The 23,386-nt window shown below is 44.6% G+C and overlaps 1 protein-coding gene and 1 long non-coding RNA gene across 2 annotated transcripts in view; both read left to right on the top strand.

Moving 5' to 3' along the window:
* Window positions 1–23,386, top strand: part of pvrl2l (PVR cell adhesion molecule related 2 like) — a 360,133-nt gene that overhangs the window by 241,149 nt on the left and 95,598 nt on the right. The window lies entirely within an intron of this gene.
* Window positions 908–10,840, top strand: LOC115409398 (uncharacterized). Its single transcript, XR_003933945.1, has 3 exons — window positions 908–989; window positions 10,365–10,442; window positions 10,786–10,840. It is a non-coding gene; the product is annotated as an uncharacterized LOC115409398 (long non-coding RNA).

Genomic DNA, 23,386 nt, shown 5'->3' with positions numbered 1-23,386 from the left:
AATTTAATGGGCAGCATCATGACATTCTATTATAAATAATTAATATTATTAGTAGAGTTGTTCCAATACAATCCAATTGTTTTCTGTTCCTCCAGTTGGGGGACCTTCAGGTTAACACAATACTTGAATGCAGTGTTGTCCGTGAATTTATTATTTACCAGATTTGGATGATAAAGTGGTGGAATGACTGAGATGAGACACAGGAGCAACTGAAGATGAAACATAGACATGAAGACATATATATATATACATATATATATATATATATATATATATATATATATATGAGGTGTAGATCAAAGACATGAAACATGTTTGTAATCTAACACTTAAAATTTACTGTTATTTAACCTCATTTCAAGTGTTAATCCCCTCACTGGAACAGATTGTCTGACAATAATGTCTGATAATTTTTAAAATATTCACCTTCAGCTATGCTTGTCATGTTAAAGATGAAAAGATTTATTTAAATGTAATGTATCTTTGGCCTGTCACATTCCACCAAAAATTAAATGTGCACAGTCATCATAATCATGTATTAATATGTCTACTGAATTAATATGGATAGATGATGGCTTTTTTGCAGGTGATTAACATACTTAGAGTTGATTGAACCAATTCAGATCAGCTGCTCTCGAACCATACTTGGAGTTCAGGGTGAGACGTTTGTTTAACCTCCTGTCTGGAAGATCCCTCTTGTCTAAGCTGGAAGTAAATGTCAACATTGTTTTTTCCTGAACTGCCTGATGGAAGCTGTAAGCTCACTTCAGCATCGTCAAGCTGAAGCTGTGTCAGTGCCTAACATAAAACCTTTTTAGGCCACTGATAAAATGAGTTCAGATAATGCTGTATATTTGTAAGGACTGACTTGACATTATGTTTTGCAGTGAGTCAAAGCAAACAAAACCCCAGATGTAATGCACAACATCACATGAGACAAAAGAATGACAAGGCGTCTTATGGATGGAGAATCTTTGCCCCAACCAAAGGTAAGTGTTTGCTTTAAACCCTGTTGAATCTCAAATTCAACACAATACATAAGTACTGTGTTGAATTTGAGATTTGATGATGTCTGTGATGTCTTGTCTCAAAGCCCCCCCCCCCCCCCCCCCCAGTCACATTAAGCTTTAGTCATTTTAATTTCCTTTTTCAGTTTTTGGTAGTTTTTGTTCAGTTTTCATGTCAGTTTCAGTAGTTTTTGGACAAGTGTGGTCAGGTTTTGCACACAGCAGGCGTGTCTCTCGCATTCCTAATCAGAGGTGTGTCAGTACAGTGTGTCAGTGCAGATTCAAAGACAGGAAGTGCTTTAAAGTGACCTGAAACAATGCCAACTTACTGCTTCTGTATGTAACTGAGATTCAGTGTGGCATGTGTTTGTGTTTTTGTGTGTTTGCATGATCATGGTGTGTGAGACCAGTGTTTGGCATATGAGGACAACAGTGAGAACCAATACTTTAGTACAGAGACCTGTGTGTGTCTGTCTGTGATGCAGTAATGGTTTAAAAGGACGGAGTGAGGCATACAAGGCCATACAGTAAAATACAGTATGTCACATCAGTTTTGCATGATTTAAAACCTTGGTTTATGACAGAAGCAGTTATATAGGATCAAATTTCACTGTTTTCATCAAGTAATGCCTCTTGTCATTGAGGAGAAACAGTAAATATTGTGAATCTGTCCAGTAATGTTGAGATAATATTTGATGAGTGAATTAACAGATTTAGTCAATTTAATTATTTTCCTAAAGATCGACTTTTTTAAAAATCGTAATTTCACATTTTCTAACAGATTCTTGAATGTCAGCATTTTACCATATTTTGAAAGATAATTCAACATGTTTTTTGGATCAGTTTTTGTTCAGTGTTTAATCTGTTGGTTGGTATTTGTTCAGTTTTCATGTCAGTTTCAGTAGTTTTTGGTCAAGTGTGGTCAGGTTTTGCACACAGCAGGCGTGTCTCTCGCATTCCTAATCAGAGGTGTGTAGGGATGGGAATTGTTAAGAATTTAGCGATTTCAATTCCATTGTCGATACTGCTTAGCGATACGATTCCTTATCAATTCTCTTATCGATTCTCATTTAGTGAGAAATGAAACAACACAAATGGGGTGTTTGCATTAACTCTTTAATATCCTCATCCTGAACAGAAGAAAAAAATATCCATGTCATGAAAACTTTGCAAGCTGCAAGTAGCCCCAGTTTCATCTTTTCGTGTGAAATCCAGCTAAACTCTGGAGCTTCTTCCTGATGCCAGGCTGGAAAGCTCAAAACTAAATTACACTGGATGCCTGTGCATGTCTGGTCCAGCTCCACAGCTCTGTCACTCACACAGTCTCGGTGTGTCTGCTGTCAGCTGATGGAGGTTGCCAGATCTGCCCCAAATATAATATTAAAACTGTCCAACAATAGAAAGCAATCCAAACCTCCATCTCTGTACAAAATGCATGTTAAAACGTAAAAAACGGATTTTCATTTATAAAAGCACGTCACAAACACATAACCATTTCATCAACCCACCTCGGGTTCAAAGAAGCTTGATTGTGCAGAAACCCGCCCAATCTGGCAACACAGCCGCTCCGGTCATAGAGCTTTGTTTTGTGCAATTTTGGTGTCGTTTGACTTTCCTACAGTGAGTAATTACAACATCGTTCATTCTTCTAATGCAGCTAATGATTAGATTGCGTTGTTTGTTATATATTCTGCCAGAAGAATTACAAATGTTATGGCAAAAACGCGACACAGATTTTATTTTGAAATCACAGATTTTGGAACACGTAACTAGTTTACATCTGGCACCGACTTGTTTCTGTTTAGATTGAAGCAGCAGGGCTCCGGAGTGAGGAAAAATAAGATTCTTGCTGAGAGTTTCTGGTCCGCGACTCTGTAGCTGCAGTAGAGCAGACCGCAGCTGCGCTGTGTGAGTGCATGCGCGCCGTGCATGATACGTCGTCACGCACACAGCGGAATCAATAGTGGAACCGTTAAGGAGACAGCCAAACGATTCCTTGGAATCGAGACATGAGGAACCGGTTCTACAAAAGAATCGGTTCTCGATTCCCATCCCTAGAGGTGTGTCAGTGTAGATTTAAACTGGGGATGCACATTTTATATTTTTTCTATGACGCTCTTTAACCGGTTAATAACCGTTAACCGATAAGATTTAAGGCCCGTCCATGCTTCACACGTCTGCGTCGGTGTGCGTTGCGCATTGGTCTGCGCGGACAGCAGCCAGAATTTGTGACCGCGTTGTGCGCAAGTCGCGCCGGTTTACGCATCGCCAGAGCGCCACAGCAAACAAAACATGACGGTAGAAGTGAAGGCAGACAGAACCCTCGTCTGATCGCTCCACACACCAGAGTGGAAAATCTCGTGGATGGAGACAGCAGACTGTCTGGAGGGAGGAGAAGGTCTGCCAACAGAATCGCTCCGGCGGCACCCCGCGATTCAGAAAAAAGGAAAAAAAAAAGGCTAAATAAACTTGAATATTAAATGATAATGTACTGACAATGTATGTGCTTAATTTTCTCTAAATAATCTGTAATAAAGGAGCGGATAAACAGTCTGTAGTGCCGGAAAAGCTTCTCGAGAATTTGTGGAACACTGCGCCTGCGGAACGCGCACAGAAAGAGCGTGCGCATCAGTGGAGCACTGAGGCTCCAAAGCGACTCGAAGCATGGATGACCTTTAAACGCCCTGTTGAGTGGTTACATGCTGCTGCTCCGACATTCCGACGCACCATCATTTAGACATATCACCATTCCGAAATACCGCTATTCTGACACGCAAACGTCTCACCATTCCGACACGGAAATGTGCGCTCCGAGTGAGTGGCTGACTCGGCGCTGTCCAGTGCTTAACTTCAGATTTACAATGACAGCAAATTCTCATCTAAAATGTAAAAAAAGCTACAAGATTTAGACATAATTAACAGTACTTTAGGCTTCAGTCATCTCCTATTGCTTTTTAAATTATGTCGAGAGTGAGCACGCCAGTGATTTCTTTGTGCGTTATGATTAATTTCCTAAATAAAGTTTTGGCTTCTGAAATCCGACTTTTTAAACGGTTCTGATGGAGCTTAATGTTTATCTGGATGATGCGGCTTCACACCAAACCATTTCACTGTAAATCTGGACGACCCGCGGCGTCTGGAGATAAAAAAATTAGATTCAATGTAACGCCGGTTTTGTGTCACATGCCTAAATGCGCACAAAAACACACACCCTCCCCGACTGTACAACATGAAGGCAACTGGAATGAATCAGTGACTTAAGGAGTCATCTGCAGTGCCGTCATTGATACCTGTAATATAATGCTAGCATGCATGAATACGTACGGCTCTGTGGAGAGCTCCGCTCCAGCTGGAGCTTAAAAAAAAATAAAATAACCAATAGTATTAACCGGTCAAAGTTCCTGTTATCGGTTAACGGTTAAGCGGTTAACCATGTGCATATTCCTAATTCAAACACAGGAAGTGCTTTGAAGTGACCTGAAACAATGCCAACTTACTGCTTCTGTATGTAACTGAGATTCAGTGTGGCATGTATGTGTTTTTGTGTGTTTGCATGATCATGGTGTGTGAGACCAGTGTTTGGCATATGAGGACAACAGTGAGAACCAATACTTTAGTACAGAGACCTGTGTGTGTCTGTCTGTGGCGCAGTAATGGTTTAAAAGGACGGAGTGAGGCATACAAGGCCATACAGTAAAATACAGTATGTCACATCAGTTTTGCATGATTTAAAATCTTGGTTTATGACAGAAGCAGTTATATAGGATCAAATTTCACTGTTTTCATCAAGTAATGCCTCTTGTCATTGAGGAGAAACAGTAAATATTGTGAATCTGTCCAGTAATGTTGAGATAATATTTGATGAGTGAGTTAACAGATCTTGTCAATTAAATTTTTTTCCTAAAGATCGACATTTTTAAAAGTCATAATTTCACATGTTGTAACAGATTCTTGAATGTCAGCATTTTACCATATTTTGAAAGATAATTCAACATGTTTTTTGGATCAGTTTTTGTTCAGTGTTTAATCTGTTGGTTGGTATTTGTTCAGTTTTCATGTCAGTTTCAGTAGTTTTTGGTCAAGTGTGGTCAGGTTTTGCACACAGCAGGTGTGTCTCTCGCATTCCTAATCAGAGGTGTGTCAGTACAGTGTGTCAGTGCAGATTCAAAGACAGGAAGTGCTTTAAAGTGACCTGAAACAATGCCAACTTACTGCTTCTGTATGTAACTGAGATTCAGTGTGGCATGTGTTTGTGTTTTTGTGTGTTTGCATGATCATGGTGTGCGAGACCAGTGTTTGGCATATGAGGACAACAGTGAGAACCAATACTTTAGTATAGAGACCTGTGTGTGTCTGTGTGTGGTGCAGTAATGGTTTAAAAGGACGGAGTGAGGCATACAAGGCCATACAGTAAATTACAGTATGTCACATCAGTTTTGCATGATTTAAAATCTTGGTTTATGACAGAAGCAGTTATATAGGATCAAATTTCACTGTTTTCATCAAGTAATGCCTCTTGTCATTGAGGAGAAACAGTAAATATTGTGAAGCTGTCCAGTAATGTTGAGATAATACATTTTCTAACAGATTCTGGAATGTCAGAATTTAACATTGTTTGATAGATAATGGGGGCCCGGCCGGGCTCAGCCCGAAGGGACGACGTGGGCCTGACCTCCGGTGGGCTCACCACCCACCGAGGGAACCATAGGGGCCGGGTGCAGTGTGGATTGGGTGGCAGCCGACGGCAGGGTGCCCGGCGACCCGATCCTCGGACATAGAGACTGGCTCTAGGGACATGGAATGTCACCTCGTTGGCGGGGAAGGAGCCCGAGCTTGTGAGGGAGGTTGAGAGGTACCGGCTAGATATAGTTGGGCTCACCTCCACACATAGCCGAGGCTCTGGAACCCTCCTCTGGAGAAGGGCTGGACTCTCCACTTCTCTGGCGTTGCCCACGGTGAGAGGCGGCGGGCTGGTGTGGGTTTGCTTGTAGCCCCACAGCTCAGCCGCCATGTGTTGGAGTTCACCCCAGTGAACGAGAGGGTTGCATCCCTGCGCCTTCGGGTCGGGGATAGGTGCCTCACTGTTGTCTCGGCTTACGGGCCAAACAGCAGTGCAGAGTACCCGGCCTTCTTGGAGTCCCTGGGAGGGGTGCTGGACAGTGCTCCGACTGGGGACTCCATTGTTCTACTGGGGGACTTCAACGCCCACGTGGGCAGCGACAGTGAGACCTGGAAGGGGGTGATTGGATCGCACGGCCTCCCCGATCTGAACCCGAGTGGTGTTCTGTTATTGGACTTCTGTGCTAGTCACAGTTTGTCCATAACGGACACCATGTTCGAGCACAGGGGTGTCCATAAGTGCACTTGGCACCAGGACACCCTAGGTCGGAGGTCGATGATCGACTTTGTTGTCGTGTCATCTGACCTCCGGCCGCGTGTTTTGGACACTCGGGTGAAGAGAGGGGCAGAGCTCTCGACCGATCACCACCTGGTGGCGAGTTGGATTCGCTGGCGGAGGAGGATACCGGACAGACTTGGCAGACCCAAACGTGTTGTGAGGGTCTGCTGGGAACGTCTGGCGGAACCCTCTGTCAGCAGGGTTTTCAACTCCCACCTCCGGGAGAACTTCTCTCATGTCCCGAGGGAGGCTGGGGACATTGAGTCCGAGTGGACCATGTTCTCCACCTCCATTGTCGAAGCAGCTGCTCGGAGCTGTGGTCGTAAGGTCTCCGGTGCCTGTCGTGGCGGCAACCCCCGAACCCGGTGGTGGACACCGGAAGTAAGGGCTGCTGTCAAGCTGAAGAAGGAGTCCTATCGAGCCTTGCTGGCTCATGGGACTCCCGAAGCAGCTGACGGGTACCGGCAGGCCAAGCGAACTGCAGCCCGAGCAGTTGTGGAGGCAAAAACTCGGGTCTGGGAGGAGTTCGGGGAGGCCATGGAGGAGGACTATCGGTCGGCCTCGAAGAAATTCTGGCAAACCGTCCGGCGCCTCAGGAGGGGAAAGCAGGTCTCCGCCAACACTGTTTACAGTGGAGGTGGGGAGCTGCTGACCTCAACTGGGGATATTGTTGGACGGTGGAAGGAATACTTTGAGGACCTCCTCAATCCCGTCGCCACGTCTTCCGTGGAGGAAGCAGAGGCTGAGGTCTCAGAGGTGGACTCGTCCATCACCCAAGCTGAAGTCACCGAGGTGGTCGGTAAGCTCCTCGGTGGCAAGGCACCGGGGGTGGATGAGATTCGGCCTGAGTACCTTAAGTCTCTGGATGTGCAGGGACTGTCTTGGTTGACACGTCTCTGCAACATCGCGTGGCTGTCGGGGACGGTGCCTCTGGATTGGCAGACCGGGGTGGTGGTCCCCCTGTTTAAAAAGGGGGACCGGAGGGTGTGCTCCAACTATAGGGGGATTACACTCCTCAGCCTCCCCGGGAAAGTCTATTCCAGGGTACTGGAGAGGAGGATCCGACCGATAGTCGAACCTCGGATCCAGGAGGAACAATGCGGTTTTCGTCCTGGTCGTGGAACAGTGGACCAGCTCTATACCCTCCATAGGGTGCTCGAGGGTTCGTGGGAGTTTGCCCAACCAGTCCACATGTGTTTTGTGGATTTGGAGAAGGCATTCGACCGTGTCCCTCGTGGTGTCTTGTGGGGGGTGCTCCGGGAATACGGAGTCCGGGGCCCCTTGCTAAGGGCCGTCCGGTCTTTGTATGACCGGAGTAGGAGTCTGGTCCGCATTGCCGGCAGTAAGTCGGACCTGTTCCCGGTGCATGTTGGACTCCGGCAGGGCTGCCCTTTGTCACCGGTTCTGTTCATAATCTTCATGGACAGAAATTCTAGGTGCAGCCAGGGGCTGGAGGGGCTCCGGTTCGGGAACCACAGGATTTCATCTCTGCTTTTTGCAGATGATGTTGTCCTGTTGGCTTCATCGAATCCGGACCTACAGCATGCACTGGGGCGGTTCGCAGCCGAGTGTGAAGCGGCAGGGATGAGGATCAGCACCTCCAAATCCGAGGCCATGGTCCTCGACCGGAGGAAGGTGGCTTGCCCCCTCCAGGTTGGTGGAGAGACCCTAGCCCAAGTGGAGGAGTTCAAGTATCTTGGGGTCTTGTTCACGAGTGGGGGACGGATGGAGCGTGAGATTGACAGGCGGATCGGTGCAGCGGCTGCAGTGATGCAGTCGTTGTATCGGTCCGTCGTGGTGAAGAAGGAGCTGAGCCGAAAGGCGAAGCTCTCGATTTACCGGTCAATCTACGTTCCCACCCTCACCTATGGTCATGAGCTTTGGGTCATGACCGAAAGGACAAGATCCCGGATACAAGCGGCCGAAATGAGCTTCCTCCGTAGGGTGGCTGGGCGCTCCCTTAGAGATAGGGTGAGGAGCTCAGTCACCAGGGAGGAGCTCGGAGTAGAGCCGCTACTCCTCCACATCGAGAGGAACCAGCTGAGGTGGCTCGGACATCTGTTTAGGATGCCTCCTGGACGCCTCCCGAGGGAGGTGTTCCGGGCATGTCCCACTGGGAGGAGACCCCGGGGAAGACCCAGGACACGCTGGAGAGACTATGTCTCTCGGCTGGCCTGAGAACGCCTTGGGATCCTCCCAGAGGAGCTGGAGGAAGTGTCTGGGGACAGGGAAGTCTGGGCATCCCTGCTGAGACTGCTGCCCCCGCGACCCGGCCCCGGATAAGCGGTAGAAGATGGATGGATGGATGGATGATAGATAATGCAACATGTTTTTTTTGGATTAATTTTATTCAGTGTTTAATCTGTTGGTTGGTATTTGTTCAGTTTTCATGTCAGCTTCAGTAGTTTTTGGTCAAGTGCGGTCAGGTTTTGCACACAGCAGGCGTGTCTCTCGCATTTCTAATCAAAAGTGTGTCAGTACAGCAGTGACGTTATTAGGATGCCAGGTGTGGGTGAGCATTTGTCTTACCAGCGGGGCAAAGGTCCAAATCCAGCGGTGGTTGCTGCTGACATGGACTGTCGGACGGGGGTGGGGGGCTACCGTGACGGAGTGTCGGTCGGACCACCAGTCGGACCGCTCAGCTGAGTTGGGCGGGGGTTGCGCGCGACTGACATGGAGCCTCGGACTGGGGGGGAGCTTTGGAAGGTGGAGGGGGACTTTCGGCCCGGGCGGGGGGGGGGTTGGCGACTGACAGGGATCGGACCGGGGGTGGGCGGGACTGAGTAGACACTACAAATACTTCCGCTAGTTGCGACACATGAATGGGCACGCCGCCCCCCCCCCCCCCCCCCCCCCCCCCCCCCCCCCCCGGTAACGCCCCACAGTATAGTGTGTCAGTGCAGATTCACAACAGGAGGTGCTTTAAAATAACCTGAAACAATGCCAACTTACTGCTTCTGTATGTAACTGAGATTCAGTGTGGCATGTATGTGTTTTTGTGTGTTTGCATGATCATGGTGTGTGAGACCAGTGTTTGGCATATGAGGACAACAGTGAGAACCAATACTTTAGTACAGAGACCTGTGTGTGTCTGTGTGTGATGCAGTAATGGTTTAAAAGGACGGAGTGAGGCATACAAGGCCATACAGTAAAAGACAGTATGTCACATCAGTTTTGCATGATTTAAAACCTTGGTTTATGACAGAAGCAGTTATATAGGATCAAATTTCACTGTTTTCATCAAGTAATGCCTCTTGTCATTGAGGAGAAACAGTAAATATTGTGAATCTGTCCAGTAATGTTGAGATAATATTTGATGAGTGAGTTAACAGATCTTGTCAATTAAATTTTTTTCCTAAAGATCGACATTTTTAAAAGTCATAATTTCACATGTTGTAACAGATTCTTGAATGTCAGCATTTTACCATATTTTGAAAGATAATTCAACATGTTTTTTGGATCAGTTTTTGTTCAGTGTTTAATCTGTTGGTTGGTATTTGTTTAGTTTTCATGTCAGTTTTAGTAGTTTTTGGTCAAGTGTGGTCAGGTTTTGCACACAGCAGGCGTGTCTCTCGCATTCCTAATCAGAGGTGTGTCAGTACAGTGTGTCAGTGCAGATTCAAAGACAGGAAGTGCTTTAAAGTGACCTGAAACAATGCTAGCTTACTGCTTCTGTATGTAACTGAGATTCAGTGTGGCATGTGTTTGTGTTTTTGTGTGTTTGCATGATCATGGTGTGCGAGACCAGTGTTTGGCATATGAGGACAACAGTGAGAACCAATACTTTCGTACAGAGACCTGTGTGTGTATTTGTGTGTTACAATACAATTTAAACCCCTCTGATCTATTTCTGCTTTCATTGAGCTTTAAACAATCAATATATTGCATTACACAATTGAACAACATGTACTATTCAAATAAAATGCCTGTACTATGCTCTTCTGTTACACACTTTTCAGGCAGAAACTTGGACACTCCTGAAGCTGACGAAAACATGGACACTCCTGAAGCAGATCGATTGCTCCCTGTGCATAATGGTATGGTCAAGTTGAATTCTAATACTCATCAAGTTTATACTATCCAGTTATCATCATCAGATCAAAATGTAAGGACAGAGACAAAGTTAAAAGTTTTTACAATGAGAAGAAGTGGAAAAGTCAACATATCGATGAACAAAACATACAACCTTTTGCAGTGCAAACAGTTTTATGGAATAACAGATGTAAGTGTACAGGAAGTATGTCATCTTTTATTGCAATTGGTACACAACTGAGTGGCAAACAAAACTCCCATTAATTCTCACGGTTCGCCATGGATATCCAGTTTAAATAAAAACGTAGTCAGCCATACTAACAATTATGTAATCTTGTTTGTTTTCAGTACGCAAAAGCAGAACAAGAAGACCATGGACCAAAGTGGAGAAAAATGCTGTGCTGAGAGTCTCACATAAAGAAATCCACATTGAAGACGGAGTGCTTGGTTTGCATAGAATGTGAACAGCCAGCACTGAAGAGCCGAAGAGATATGCCAGAACATTAGAGACTACTTGAGAAACGGGGGGCTGACTTTTAAGCCCCAAAAGTTTCATCCACACTGAAGAGGAATATGGCCAGAAGCCAAAATTTCACTGGTCGGAATCACTCAAGGTGGAAAAGTTTCGCTATTTTGAGCTGACATCAAACTTCCGGCCTGCATTTCAGCTGTATCCAGTCTGCAAGAATATATTATATCCCTATCAGAGAGGGGAGACAGAGGAGACAGATGGCACGGAGAGAGGACAGAGAGGAGGTGTAGACGGGAGACAGAGAGAGAACAGGGAGAGGATATGGAAACAGGAGACACAGAGGAGACAAACATGACAGAGATTATATGGAGAGGAGACGGAGAGAGGACAGAAGTAGGACAGAATAGAAAGAGAGTAGCCTCGTAAACCAGCCCCGCCCACTCCTTATCCACATTTGGATTTTGGTGCTCGGCTCAGTCTGGGCACGCGCCCATAGAAAGAGAACGCGACGGAGCCGTGAAGTGGCCGAGCCAATCAGCGTTGCTGCTTTTTGTTTTCAATTTTTTGGGGCGAATTCCAGTGGCTAAACCGGAAGTGACGCCATCACTGCGCGTCGCGGAGATTACGGAGATAAACTTTAACCATCGTCTGAAAGCTGCAATAAGTAAAGTTATAGCCAAAATACCAAGTATTACAACAATCAAGCAAGAGCCAGAGTCTGCGCTTGGTGAGTTTTCGCATGTCTTTGCGTGTAGAGAAGCTAGAGCTAAAGCTAACCCTTAGAGAAGCTAACGCGTTTTGATGACATTTGTTTTAAAGCACTCAAGTATGCTGTCAGTAACTGACACCCCCTGCACGAAGTTTCTATGGGCTCATGCCCAGACTGAGCCCAGCTCCAAAATCCAAATGTGGATGGGGAGTGGGCGGGGCTGGTTTACGACACTAGAAAGAGAGGGGACAAAAAAGAAAGAGAGGGGACAGAAAGGAGACGGAGAGGATGGAGAGAGGACAGATATAGGACAGAAAGAGGAGAGAGAGAGAGAACAGAAAGGGGACAGTGGCAAAAGAGAGGACAAAGGGGACAGAAAGAAGACAGAGGAAAGACCAAAATAAGTGTGAGGAAGTAGCAGAGTTGCAGTGCACGCATGAAGAAGCCGATGCACGTGTGTTTCTTCATTTATTCCATGCAGCTAATGTTGGCTCACAGACCTGTATGTAAGATGGATTTTGGTTCGCCCTGAGTATTCTTAATGTTTAAAAAATTGATATAGGGCAGATGTTCAGAACATTCTTTGCTGTTAATTGATGTTCATTGTTATAAGTAATAAAGTGTGATCCATTCTTGACTATTGTCATTTCTAATTGTGATACTTAAGTGTTCTTAAGAATAGTTACATCAATATGTAATGCTATGCAAAAATTGAAGGCTTCAAGTAGACCCTGTGATTGGTATCAGCCCAAAAAATCCTAAATGTATGCCCCATTTGTATGGGTGAGAAGGCTTCAACGCTCCCAATATCTGTTGCATTTGAACTCTAAGCACATCCATTTTTTGTGTTGTTAGCAGCTTACAAGAACATGTGACAAAATAGATAACACACACCTGAAATAATATAAATACTAGTATTTGGCACTCAGATAGCGCAGACCTCCGCCACAGCTCAAATAAGTCACCAACAACCATAAAAACACCATATATAATAAAACAACATTGTGCTCGGGGTGTGATCGGAGCAGAGCGTTGTGGCGTGCGGTGCCTCTCTCTCTCGCCCTTGTGTGTGTGTGTGTGTGTGTTTATCTGAAAAGGAAAAGCGAAAAGCAACAATTTATGTTATTTTACTTTATTTTAATTAGAAAATTGACCAGATTCTCTCGTATTTTCCGTTCCCGACTTCCTGTCTGGTGCGATCTGCTCTGTCCAGCTTTACAACTGGCGCTCCACGGCTGGCGGAGAAAATACAGAGGAGCAGAGCACCCGCGGTCCATGGCGTGAGCAGCGCTCCCCCACACCTCCTGTATGAACCGTCAGATAGGTAAACGGGCACCGATCTGAACTCGGTGCTCGGCGCTTCCGCCTCCACACGCAGCGCGTCCTGTGTGAACCAGGTGTTTGTTCCCCCTGTCGGCGAGCCTGCCCAACTATATCAAAGACTGCCCTATCTCTCAATGATAAAGAATCCTTTTAAAAAATTCCTGGATCCAGACAGTGATCCGGATCATCACAAAAATTTAATGGATTCTAAGTTAGCCCAAGATCCACCTTTCCACAAAGTTTCATTGCAATCTGTCCATTACTTTTTCCGTAATGTTGCTAACAGACCAACCAACCAACCAACATACCAACAGACCGACGTGATTACATAACCTCCTGGCGGAGGTAATAAAGTAAAAGTGTGTAGCCTAACAAATGGCATTGTGCATCTTGATAGCAACAGGAATGAAAGTTGTCTTTAATCTTTCTGGTCTCCAGGTCAGGGAGATGAGTCTGTTACTGCAACTGGTCCTCTGTCCGGTCACCCAGGATGGCCTTCAGCGTACAATCAAAATAATGCAGCAATCGGCACATGTTGAGATGTGCACGTACCAACAGCGTCTCTGAATTCTCATCATGTTAAAGAAGTAATGGTTGTCATTTGTTCATTAATTTTTGATACGATTTTCTTCATTCCTGTGCAGCAGGCATTTTTCCCCCTTTCTTTGTGCTGAGTGCATCGGAAACTCAGGCATCAGTACTTTGGTCTCAGGTCTGTGCTGCCATTTTGTGAGGTGCTCTGCCTCTACAACTCTGTCTTAACAGTGTTGATTAGTCTAACTCAGATTTAATTGGTTAGTCTCTTAAATTGACGAGTAAGGTTTTTATGTGATGCTTAGAACTTGCAATTTTGCATATAATCTTTGTACTGACTCTACAGCAGCAATCAAAACTTGCAGTTTCGGTTGGTCGCTGCTCAGCAGTCTGAGGAAAAACTCAGCACTCCCAGAATTGGTTCTTGCTGCTCGGCAGACAGAGCAGGCAGCTCTCCTGCAAGGGGGAACGCAGCAGAGAGCATTGGATGCAGGGCTTGGATCACTTGGACTTGTAAAATATGCTAACCTTGCTCTATATATCTTACAAAGCTCTAAATTAGCAGAAGCTTTCCTCGATTGAGATGTGGCATTTGAGGGGGAGGGTGCAGAGCAGTGCTGTCTCCGCCCACGACTCGGAGGCATATTGCTGACAAGCTACTGACGCTCTGCAGAGAGTGAGTCCTGGAAAATGAATTTATTTTGCAAAAAGGCAAAGGAAAAAAGCTTTTTATTTTGGCTATAAACTTCATACCCACAATTTAAAGACCATTGAGAAAGGAAAATGGCTAAAAAGCTTGAGGTGGGTGTTTAAAAGGGTTTTTTTAGAGGTTAAATGTAAAATTGCATTCTTGTAGACCTTGTAATGTTTGTCGGTCCTTGTATACCATTGTATGGTTTGTGTTTGTGTGTTACATGTAAACAGACCCTGTAATGTTTGTCGGTCCTTGTATACCATTGTATGGTTTGTGTTTGTGTGTTACATGTAAACAGACCCTGTAATGTTTGTCGGTCCTTGTATACCACTATGTGGTTTGTGTTTGTGTGTTATATGTAAACAGGTCTCATAAACACTGTTGGTTTCACAAAACACTATTTGGTCTGGTCTCATAAGCCTGTGAAATGTCACATATTGTTCTGAAAGAGAAACAATGATTTTCAAGTCAGATTTGTGTTCAGCAGATGAAATGAAAATTTTTGACATGTCTTTCAAGTTCACCGGATGTTGCGTTAGGTGTGGTTCCGTAAACCACCGCCATGCAAGAATCTGCCAAATTGGTCTCATAAACCATATATCCCTGTATGTGTGTGTGTGTGTGTGTGTGTGTGTCTGAAGTGAGGAGAAGGTCCTGAACGCTATCTGAGAATTCACAGACCTGTCAGGTGTGGCTTCGCAGCCTGGGCTTTCTTTGCCTGCACCTCGGGAGTCCCTGTCATCGCAGCCGCTCTACTTAGCGGAGGAGGTGATGACTTGGTGATGATGGTTTTTATCAGCGCCGCTGATATTTCCACGACCCGGGGATATTTTCCCACAAACGGGAACACCCTGTCTGCCGTCCGGCTGACCTGCTGAGGTGTGAGCGCCCACAGGGGGACCCGTCTGGCAGGTCCAATCTTCTTCTTCTTTATGGAGTCGGGTGTCAGTGTGTATTCTATCTCTCCATTTTGCCATTAGAAGAGTTTTTTTTTTTGTTTTTTTTGGTAGAGGTAAGATTGAAATAGTCGACTGAAATCTGTTTTGAATGGAGGCTCCTGTGCTTTGCTTTCTGTTCCAGTGGTCACATTTTTCTCTCTCACAGTGGATGTGGCTGCAGTTTGCAGAGATGAGTTGGTCCACTCTGAGCTCTATTAGCAGAAGATGCATGAACGTCGTGTTTCAGACACAAGAACTGAAACCGAGCCGACGACCTGAACAGAGAGCAGAAGCCAGAACACTGAACATTATGCTGTTTTCAACGACATTTAACCATTTCTGAGTGGGTGAAAGTACCTGTAGCCCCCATGACCTTTAATAGTTGTTATTCGATGGTCACTTCATCAGTTCCAGCATAAGATAATTATTAAAGTATCTGTAACTGTTTTGATGCGTGTCAGTCAACCGGTTGAGGTTTTTCTTTTAGCTCTTTGAATCTAATCATATTTTTGTGCATGCTCACAAAAAGAAAGTCTTTGTTACAAATGTGTGGTGATTTTAATGCATTGAACAATGAACCAGCTGCAATCACACCAACTGCAGCAGCAGCAGCAGCAGACCGAAACACAAAGAAAAGCAGTGGAACGGTGATTTAATGAGAAATGCATCAATTCCTCTGTCATTTATCTGATTACGCTTGCAAACAGGACTTGGTCTTGGTCTTATCAATATTGGACTTGAAGAATCAATCCAGGCACCACTTCAGTAACTGATCACATTGATCAAAGGTGGAAGAATCAGAGCTGTTTGAATTTCTAGCATCAAAAAGCTCATAAAGTTAATGTTTTGGTTCTATGTTCTCACTGTAAGCTGAGCTGGTGAATTTTCTCAGCCTTCTATAAAATCTACTCCATGTAGTTATGTAATTTAATACATGTATGTGAATACACCCACAATTAAGATAATTCCAGTTTTATATCTATTTAAAGATGCGTTTTCACTTGAACTGTTGTAAATATGTAAATATGGCCTAATAAATAAATACAATCTGAAACAGTGAGAGTTACAAATAAAAACCTGACAAAAACAAAACCGAAGGACGTCTGCTGTGGTTGGAAATGCAACTGCAGCAGGTGAGTGACTGAAAACTTAGAAGCAGCCGTTGAAAAGCAGAGAAAAGATCGTTAGCTTAGGGTTTTATGTAATTCTTGACAGAAATGGTTTTAGAGTTGAGATTCTTTTTATGTGCCCCAAGTTTATTGTTTCTACAAAGCATCTCATGAAGGAGAGCAGACTTTTCAACCATCATGAACGATTGGTTTTCAATACAGTTTGATGAGAAAGAAGAGTGGATTGTTTAGGAAACAGTCGGAAGAGGTGGCTCGGGCTGATTTACATTTTTAGCAAGGTGGTAAACTCCAGCTTTAAATAAAAATGTAATTTGGTCCCGGAGTAATGAAACCTGTATGAAACCTTCAAGTGAGTCAGTGGTTCTGTTGGATTGGCAGAACACACAGTGAATATGAAGCTGCGTGGGTTTAATGCAGAGAAGTCATTTCCCCGATGGATCGATAAAAAGTAACTTCATTAGCTTAACTCTCTGCCAGCTGATAGATCGCCTCATCGGTTCACACACAAACACCGAGCAAAGCAAACTTTCCCAAGAAGTTCAATCTAAAGCAATCAGCATAAGTTTCCTTTAATTAAAATTCACATTTCAAATGTTCCATTTGATTCCAGGCTGTGAAAAAAAAAAAAAAGAAAGAAAGAAAAAAGGTGTTTTCCAGCTAAAAGTCAGAACTGAAGTTGTCTTTATCTGCATCAAACCCCAACTGCACCTGCTGGGAGCAGCGGGCTGTCACAGCAGGGGTCAGGGGTCACGCTCAGGGACCCGCAAACCAGTTATCACAAGTCGGCTCCTCTAACCTGCAGGCCGCCGCTGCCCTTCTGCGTGTTTCCGTGATATCAGCTCCTCCGCTTGAGAACTGATACGTCTAACATTTCATAAAGATTTTTTTAAGGTGGGATTTTTTAACCTCTGATAGATAAACTGTCAGAAGTGTTGAGTAATGAAAAGGTGTGATAACTGCACCGCGCCCTTCCTGCCGTGGCGGCCATTTGTTTTTTGTTGTTTTTTTTTTTGCGCAGGCAGGTCGGACGGACGCCTCGGCCACATCGAGCCGCCACTTTAACAGATGAAGCACGTCTCACCTGGGAGTGGAATTTTTCATTTTAACTGTCATGTAAAAAAAGCTTATGTCATGTGAAAAGCACTCGAGCTGTCTTCAGTGGGCAGACGGGTAAACCCCCCCCTCCCCTCCCCCCACCCCCGCCCGTTGTTAACGCGCTTTTAAGATGTTCAGACCATTTTGCATGTCTAATGCTGTCAGGAAATCTTTACACAAAATATAAATGTAGTTCTGTGTGATCCGCAAAGTTTTTATCCCTTTTTCCTTCAACTTTCAAAGTTTTTTTTTGTTTTTTTTTTTTTTCTTTTAATCTTCCAGTGTGTGTGAGTGTGGGTGTGTGTTATATCTGTACGTTTCACTTTCATTTAAGATAATTCCGCAGATCGACTATCTGTCAGTCTGTTTCCGTCATTCTTCTCTGCGCTGATATGATCTTTTGGATCTGTTGGAAATCTCATTGACATTTTCCTGATAGCTGCGTCTGCTACGAATTAATATCCCAGAAATCCTTTTACCTGGAGCTATCTGTGCTGTATCTGTGTGTGTGTGTGTGTGTGTGTGTAAAGCTCATCCCACTCATCCTGCCGTTTATAGAAAATGTCACTAGCAGATATTTGCCATTTTAGCCCCTTTTTCACATGTTTTCACCCGGAAGCGTCAACAAAATGAAGTTGTGTGTCCGACAGTGTGAGGTCTTCACCTTCGGGTCACAGTTCAGTGGAAGAACAAAAAACATTTAAAAAATAATTAAAAAACATCACCTCATCAGTGTTAATTGTGATTTAGTTTCCAGAAATGTCATAATAAAGTAAGTTGTACCTTTTAATTCAAATATTACATTTTCAGTCTCCATGTATTGAAAAAAAAAAATCCTATTTGCACTTTTAATTTAGCCTTCTTAAAAAAAAAAAAGTCCTGGACAAACACAGGAAGTGACAGATGAGATGTGGAAACATGAGCTTTATTTATATTTGATTTTCTTTTTAAAGGCCCAAAGTCTGAGAATACAACAGCTTCACATGATGTTATGGAGACATGTAGCAATCATGTAGCTAAAATGATCCAATTAATACAACAAAACAAATCCTTAACAGAAAGCGTCCAGCCTGCAGCTCTGAATAAACTTCACACCAAAACAAATGACAGTAAAAGTCTGATGGTTTGAAGAAGGAGGAACCGACATGAGAGGAGCAGCAGAGCTGAAAATGACCTGTGAAGTCGGGATCCATTAATATGATCATTTTCATCTTTAGCTCAGTTGGACTCTGTTGACTGGACTTTTCTTTCTTCCACCGATCATCCGACATCATTGGGGTTGAACCTGGCCTCCCTCCAGCTCCTATGGCTTCATTCACCTCAACATGTTGTTTTTAACCCCCAGATATCAACAGAATTTAATCCATTCATTGGATAAATAGAGTACGGTCAATCCCAAAACAACACAGACAGAAATCCCCCAAAATGAACACTTGAATCAAACCTGTGCAGCAATCTGAAATGTATAACCTCAACAAAAGCTCAGTTTATGCCAGAGACTCTTCTGTCTGATGGTCAGTGAGTAAATGAGCAGGGAAGCTTTAAAAATAGAACAAGAGGAAACTACATGTGATCAATACCGACTGAGAGCCGGACAAAGCAGCTTACAACGTTTTCAACAGTGCATTGGCTTATTTTAATTTTTTCATGTAGAATTACTCCAAACGCAGCAATTTCTGCTGTTTACTAACCCAGAACGTAACTATCATCTCACTCTGAAACATTTTTCAGCCTCGAAATTTTGTGACTCTTCTTAGTGGAACTTGATTTTTTTCCGTCTCCATTGACCCGACGGTGAAGATACACAGGTGTGCATGCAGGGCGTGTTTTTGATGTTGGGAATTGAACCTTAACCCTAAATGTATTGCTTACATGTTGAACTCCCTTTCAATCTGATCGTTTTTACTTCCTGTACTTTTCCCAACAAAAGAAAATGTTGGTGCTTGTTGGCGTCTGTGGATTTTACAACAGGCTTCAGGAAGCCTGAAAAGGTCTTTCACTGCAAAATGTCACATCGGTCTTTAAATCATAAAACCCCATGAGCAAAGGACGGATTCTGAGGTTTATTTGATTAATGCCATTTGTCTTCATTACAAATGCATTACAGTCAGTAGTAAAACGTGTTTTATTGGAGTACATCGGTTTGAAACATGACTTCTTCTCAATATTTGGACGTTACTGTGACGAGATTTGAGCGTTGAGCCGCTCGTCCTGCATCCAAGGTGAAAAAAAAAAACAAAAGAGGAAAACTGGAGCAACATGCAGGACTGAATAATAAAAGAGTGGAAATGAAGAGCTCATTTAGAGGTCAGGTCCGCTGGAACGAGGCTTTGTTTTGCAGACGAGCGGCGAAAAAGACAATGTGGCATGACAGCAATTAACGCTGCGTCTGCGAGAGCAGGACCGACTCGGAGGGAAAGGTTGACAAGGCCCAGAAAGGCCATCTGATCTGTGATTAAAAACAAAAGTTCTGCGGTATTATTCAGACTCACCCAGAGCGACCTGCCATTAAAGCTGTCAGCCGGCGAGTCTGAATATCGACGCCTGAACCGAAAACCCCGTGACATTTGGTCCAGTTGTTAAACACCTTCAGAATGTAGCATTTAATTACAGAGCACAATTCATGAGACGGAGATGAAAGTTGTGAAAATATTAATCCTGAATTGCGGCGAAATCTCCACTCAAATATAAACGATCGAAGAGATAACGAAGCTCTTTTTATGGCGTTGTTACGAGCGTTACAGCCGCGGTGACGACCGGGGCTCGCCGGAGCGACCTGAAGCAAATCAAACCGTTAAGCGTCACGTTAAAGGGTCGCATGAGGGAGAGCGGCGTCTGGGAAAGAGATCAGGGAAGACGGGAGAGACAGGAGACGTCAGTGTTTCCCAGGATACATCCTGAATGTATTCATGCAGTTTAGAATTACAGAAAGTTTTGTAAATGAGTGTTTGAAGTAAAAGGGATCGATGGATTGAAAGCTGTAAAAACGAGCCATGATGAATGTCAGAGGAGGTTTGAGGGAGATGATTCCAGAACGACCTTCTCGGTTGATTTCTTCTGGATTTCGTCGTCTTTTAATGGTGAATAAGGGAAGTTCAGCATTGAGTTGAGAAGACATGGAGTGTGTTTGAGTTTGGTCGATATGTCAGCGTACATGACATTTCTGTATGAAATAACTCGTTCACAAAAAGAGAATCTGGTGGTTTTTATCCAAGTCCTGAGTCAGCAGTGCAAAGGATCAAAGGTCAAACAGAATTTAGAAATGGTAATAAACCAAAACAAAGAGAAGAAACCTCCTGAACGCAACACGAGGATCACCTGCTGGCTGTGAACAGGCCACAACCTAAAACCTAAAGACAGTGAGGTTTGCTGATAAGATCCTTTTTGAGAGAAACGGTGATGATTTCCAGAGCGGAGGCGCATCCTTGTCGGCCTGAATTCCTCCCGCTCGCTACTGGTGGAGTGGAGATCCGCGCCGGCCTGCAGGGACTGTAAGAAATTGTCTGTAAAGGTCATTGCAGAGCAGTTTATTTGCTTTTCTGCCGCTGCATCCATTTGTCATTGTCAGTGTGTGTGCACACACACACACACACCGGTCAAACTTTTCCAGCGTGCGCGCACATCTGGTCACTTCCCCACAAAATTCCAAGCAGCCGATGGAGAGAGCGCCAGAGACGTTGATTTATGAAGCGCGGGCGTTTATGAGGCCAAATGAGAGACGGCTGACCTTTGCTTAGCGGTTTATCGCTAACAAATAACGGCAGGAATAATCAGGACGAGGCAGTTGGAACAATCGGCGAGCCACCAGTGAAGCAGGTGGTCCGTCCATCTGCCAGAACTCTTCCTCTGACTTGGACATTTAAACTCTTTGAGCGGCTCCAGAGCGTGCTGGATTAAAACCTGAGAGATTTGTCCATTGTAGCGTTTCAAAAAATGACGATTAGAATCGGCATCGTCTTTAAACGCCAGCGCCCACGGACCCAGAGAGAATGTGACTTGGTTAATTGGCGGCGATGCCGCTGACGCCGAGTGCAGGACGGACTCAAACAGGACGTCACGGGACGTACGGCGTGCCGGTGAACTCGTCCAACACACAAACGCTCAAAGTCGCTCCGCCGCCCGGCGGGAGCCGAGCCGCTGACAGCCGAGGTGATTGAAGCAATTTCGTGTCATTTTCACAATCACCATCTTCTATTTGCCACCTCCATCGTCCACCTCGGCGTCCAGCCGAGCCCCCGTGTTGCTCTCCGCAAGTCAGTGACACTGTTTCTTAAAATGAGTCGATAAAATCAATCCAGAATGAAGCGGACCACAAAGAACAAATCAGCAGAGCAACAGTGCGGCGCTTAGAAAAATGGCCCAGCAGATCCCCCAACAGCGCAAACAGACAGAGCGCTTCCCTTCAGTGTGTCTGCAGGGCCGCCAGCCAGGGGCAGACGGGCCACACGGGTCTGGACAGGGTCTGACATCTTCCCTTTATGTAGGGAATGTCAAGTTCAGATCATTTCTCAGTTTGTTCAGTTGATCCAAGTCAGGACAGTTAAACATTTCAGTTCGACGGCCGCATGCAGCCCAGATTCATCTCGAGCAGGTTGGACCGGTGAAATCGATGTTATGTTGCTTTACAACATGTGCTGTAAAGCAACATCCTGAGCCTGAGCAGAATTCTGCATTTGAAAGCATAGAAAATATTGGCTCCATGCTGTTGAGGATGACTGTAGAACGGAACAATGTGCTGCTTCACAGCTTAAAAATGAAATACGTAAGACTTTGATCGTAAACTCACACTAATTTCCTGTGTGTGATGCTTTGTTGAGGTACGTCCTCTCTTCGGCGATTATGTTTTCAAGTTGAAGGTCTTGAGGGAAAAGATGCTTTGCTGGATGAACGCAGCAGCAGGAAGACACTTTCTCTGTCACACGGGAAGTAAACGTACAGCCGCATGTGTCCTCTGAAATGAATCCGTTCTGCTCAGTGATCCACGGTGACCTGTCAGCAGTGGGACTCAAACCAGCAAACCTCCGGCATGCTTCTCTGAGCCGCAGGCTGCCACGCTCTCAATGCTCAGTATCTAAAGTTTTATTCTCCTGTTATCAATGAATATTTATTAGTTGTAAAGAAAAAGCATGCAGACGTTCCCTGATAGAAAAGTGTTGAGCTTTAATATCAGGTCGGACGCGTCTCTTCTCCGTCGTTGTTCTCTTGAACATCTTGTTCTTCACTGAATAAACTAACAGAATCATGAAGCCCTCAAGTGCTGCGAAATAAGAGCGGGACTGCTTAAGAATGACGAGTGATCACACTCTGTAACATTTTAACAGTCAAAGAAAAAATGAAAACTGTACTTTAGGTAAAATTGATGAAATAACGAATCAAGGGTCGTCATAAACACTGTGCTTGAAAATAATTCTCAAATTTTCCCTTTGAGAAAATTAACTGTCCACCCCTGCTGTACGTCCTGCTTGTGGAAACGCAGAGAGACAAAAACACATCTTTGAACCGCGATCCATAAGGTTTAGCTGGTAGGATGGATTCATCCAGTGAGAGAATGACAGATTTTATCTCAGAAAAGAAGAACCCGGTTTGACTCCAGGCTCTGAACCATTCTGTGCGGACTGCATGTTCTCCCTTTGTGTCCATTATTTGGGACAATGCGACTGAACAGGCCTCATTTTGTTTTAATATTACTGAAATGAAATGAAAAGACTCAACCAAGACGGAGATTTTATAGTTGTGCGTCATGAATGACTGAGAGAAGCTCTCTGAATGCTAATCGGTCCCCCTCACATGGATTATTCAGTGTCTTTTGTCAGTAATTAGCAGGGTGGAGGTAAGTGTTGTCTCTGTTATCTGATCAGACAGGTTGTGTGATCAGTGTTATAAAAATCCAGCGAGGGATTTATGAAGGCAGGCAGCGACTCGGCGGGTCTGTCAGTAATCAGAGGAGGATTTCATCCAGCCAGTCGATCATCGGGTCACTCAGTCGGTTCGGCCCGCAGAGATCGACACAGATGGACTCAACTCCGTGTCAATCTCTTTATTCCCTCCAGGATT

This window comes from Salarias fasciatus, chromosome 22 (assembly GCF_902148845.1).
Source record: "Salarias fasciatus chromosome 22, fSalaFa1.1, whole genome shotgun sequence".
Taxonomy (NCBI): Eukaryota; Metazoa; Chordata; class Actinopteri; order Blenniiformes; family Blenniidae; genus Salarias; species Salarias fasciatus.
Note: the sequence above shows the minus strand (reverse complement) of the source record. Positions and strands in the feature narration are given on the sequence as shown.